Source organism: Choloepus didactylus, chromosome 9 (genome assembly GCF_015220235.1).
Source record: "Choloepus didactylus isolate mChoDid1 chromosome 9, mChoDid1.pri, whole genome shotgun sequence".
NCBI lineage: Eukaryota > Metazoa > Chordata > Mammalia > Pilosa > Megalonychidae > Choloepus > Choloepus didactylus.
This window is the reverse complement of record NC_051315.1, coordinates 121363653-121367399: the sequence shown is the minus strand read 5'-3', so window position 1 is coordinate 121367399 and position 3747 is coordinate 121363653. Positions and strand designations below refer to the sequence as shown.

Genomic DNA, 3747 nt, shown 5'->3' with positions numbered 1-3747 from the left:
TAGACCTATTCCAAGACACTTATTAATCAGATTGTCAAATGTCAAAGACAAAGAGAGAATTCTGAAAGCAGCAAGAGAAAAGTGATCCATCACATGCAAGGGACACTCAATAAGACTAAGTGGAGATTTCTCAGCAGAAACCATGGATGCGAGAAGGCAGCGGTATGATACGTTTAAGATACTGAAAGAAAAAAACTTCCAGCCAAGAGTTCTATATCTGGCAAAACTGTCCTTCAAAAATGAGGGAGAGCTCTGCTAGAGCCAGCCGGCTGGTGGCTATGACAGCTGTGTCCTCTCACCCTTCCACATCACTGCTGCTGCCATGTCTGGAGGGCTGCTTCACGAGGATGAGACCCTCAATTTTGAGACCAATACCACTTTCAATCACATCAGTTTCCATGACTATCTGGGAGATTAACGAGGCATTCTCTTCCCCCACCCTCAGGACTTTACCCCAGTATACACCGCGGAGCCTTGCAAAGCTGCAAAGCTGGCACCGGAATTTGCCAAGAGGAATGTTAACCTGATTGTCCTCTTAATAGACAGTGTTGCAGACCATTTTGCCTGAAACAAGCATATCAATGACTACAGTGGTGGTGAGCCCACAGAAATGTTACCTTTTCCCGTCATCGGTGATAGGAATAAGGACTTTGGCATCCTGTTAGGAATGCTGGACCCAGCAGAGAAAGATAAAAAGGCATGACTCATGTGGTGTTTCTTTTTGGTCCTGATAAGAAACTGAAGCTGTCTACCCTCTCTCCAGCTACCCCTGGAAGGAAATTTGATGAGATTCTTAGAGTAGTTATCTCCAGCTGACAGCAGAAAAGAGGGTTGCTACCCCAGTTGATTGGAAGGATGGAGGTAGTGTGATGGTCCTTCCAACCAGCCCTGAAGAGGAAGCCAAAAGAATTTTCCCTAAAGGAGTCTTCACCAAAACAATACCTCCATCTGGCAAGCAATACCTCCAGTACACTCCCCAGCCTTAAGTCTCTCTAGGAAGTTGGTGCAGGAGTTGCTCACTTAGCACAATGAGCCAGAATTTGCCACCTGCCAATCATATTTTCCTGCAACAATCCCATAAACATATCCAAGTGTGACCACAGCCAACGTCTTTAAGTTGCTATACTGTATTAAATGAAAATGGCACTAAAATTATTCTGGGATTCTTTACTTTGTGCCTTCACCAGTTATCTGTTCTGTTCCTATATCTCAGCACTCTGCTGGCTATTTCTGAGTATATTTTCTATTCAGGGCTGGAATCTCATTTCAGGGCTTGTGATCAACAAGTGTAAGTATCACTGATGGTTGAAAAGGCCTGTTTTGCTCCATCATAGGATGGCTCAGCTTTTCAGCTGTCCTAATCAAATCCTCTCTTCTGTTAGCCATTTTGGGAAGTAACAGAACTTGAAATTCAACTTTCTCTGTGAATGCCTAAGTGTATAAGCCAAGGACGTAGAGAAACCCAGATATTCTTCAACATTCAGTGTTTTAGCCTCAGCTGGTGGTGGGGTTGGGGGGGGGACTTTTCAATTCTGTACTTTTCCAGCCTAAGTGGGAAAGTGGGAGGAGGGATTTTTAAAATATTTGCTATAAAGAAAAGAAAATTTTGCAATAAATTTCTATCAAAAGGGGAAGCAACAGGAAAAAAAAGTTGTATCAGAAAGTTGGAGCTCCTGTAACAAGTGCCATGTGTTCCTCACACTATTTCTGTGCATCACTCTGCTCTAAAATGTGATATACATAAAAGAGCACACCTTGGGAAGAAAGGAAAGGATGATTTTAAATATTTTATTATAGAACTGTTCTTGTAGTAAGTGACTATTTTCTGAATTTTACTTTTTTGGGTATTAGCAAATAAAATCCTTTGCTAAAACTAGAAAAAAATGAGGGAGAGTTTATAATATTTTCAGAAAGACACTGAGAGAGTTTGTGAACAAAGACTTGCTCTACAAGAAATACTAAAGGGAGCCCTACAGGTAGATAAGAAAAGAGAGGAGAGAGAGGTTTGGAGAAGAGTATGTAAATGAAGACTATCAGTAAGAGTAAAAAGAGAGAGAGAGAAAAAATAAGATATGATACATAAAATCCAAAAGACAGAATTGTGGATGGTAGCACAATATTGTATATACACTGAACAATGCTGAATGTGAGTATGGTTGAACAAGGAAGGCTAGGGGCATGTATGACACCAGAAGGAAAGACAGATGATAAAGACTGAGATTGTATAACTTAGCAAAACCCAGAGTGCACAATGATGGTGATTAAATGGACAAATGAGGGATAACAAATGAATGTCAACATTTCAGTGTTGAAAATAAGATGGTATGTGGAAAAATACAATCAATGCAAATCAGAGTCTACAGTTAACAGTAACATTGTAATATACTTCCATGAAATGTAACAAAAAGCAATATACAAAAGCTAAAAGTCAATAAGAGTGGGATACAAGGGAGGGGTTTGGGATTTTTGGTGGTGGTGTTGCTTCTCCTTTTTATTTAATTGAATTTTTATTTTTTATTCTTCATTTTTTTTTTCCTCTTCTTCATTTTTTGTGGGATAAATGGAAATGTCTCCATATAGACTGGGGTGGAGAATGTATAACTATGTGATTATAATAGGAACCATTGATTATTTACTTAGGATGGATTGTATGGTATGTGAATAAAACTGCTTAAAAATAAACGGAAAGATACAAGTGTTGGAGAAAATATTGAGAGAGAGTTGTACCTATTCACTGTGGAAAGGAAGTAGAATGGTACAGTCCATCTGGAGGGCATTGTGGTGGTTCCACAGGAGGCTAAGCATAGGGTTGCCATATGATCCTGCCACTCTGTTATTGGGTATATACTTGAAAGAACTGAAAGCAGGGACATGAATGGACATTTGCACACTGGTGTTTATGGCAGCAGTATTCACGATTTGCAATGGACAGAAGTGGCCTAAGGGTACATGAACTGATGAATGGAAGGACAAACTGTGGTTTATTCATTCAATGGAATATTGAGCAACTGCAAGAAGGAATGAAGCTGTGAAGCATGCAAATAGGTGAATGAAACTTGAGGACAGTATGTTGAGTGAAAAAAAGCCAGAAATGAAAAGACAAATGTTATAATGCCTCACTAATATGGACTAACTGTAATGTACAAACTCTGAGAACTGAATTTGATAGCGTAAGTTATCAGGGAGAGGCTTATTGTAAAGGTTCCTATATTGTAAGCTCTTACAGCAGTCACATCTATTCATGAGTTGTTACAGTTATTTCTAAATTGTGAGATGCTGAACTCTTTGCATATAACATGACTGTTTCCTGGAATTTCAGGTATCTGTGTGACAGCTGAGACTCACAGCTAGAGTTCTGAAGCTATGAAAGTCAGCATAGCCTCATACAGCAACTGTTAAAAAAGCTGAAAAAGAGATCAGACTTCAATTAGAAATGTGAATGAAGCTGATCTGGTTAGACTAAGGCAAATCAGACTAAGGGGTAAAGGATGATATTGACTGTGTTTTAAAACTTCAACTTCTGTATCAGACCAAAGGAAGAGATGTTTATTTGGTACAAAATTTATATTTTCTGCAGCATACTATATAATTTAACCTGTATGGTCAGTTTATTTGAACTCCATAATTACATGGAATCGAACAGGGAATGAGATCTTGTTGGTTTGTATAGGTTACTGTGATGCCCCCATACATCCCACAGTAATTTGAGCAGAGAATAAAAAAGTATTTGCAAAGTCCCCTTGAGGG

The 3747-nt window shown here is 39.0% G+C and overlaps 1 pseudogene; it reads left to right on the top strand.

The window, feature by feature from the left end:
- The first annotated feature begins 322 nt into the window (after positions 1 to 322).
- Positions 323 to 986, top strand: LOC119544853 (annotated as a pseudogene).
- Positions 987 to 3747: the final 2761 nt, after the last annotated feature.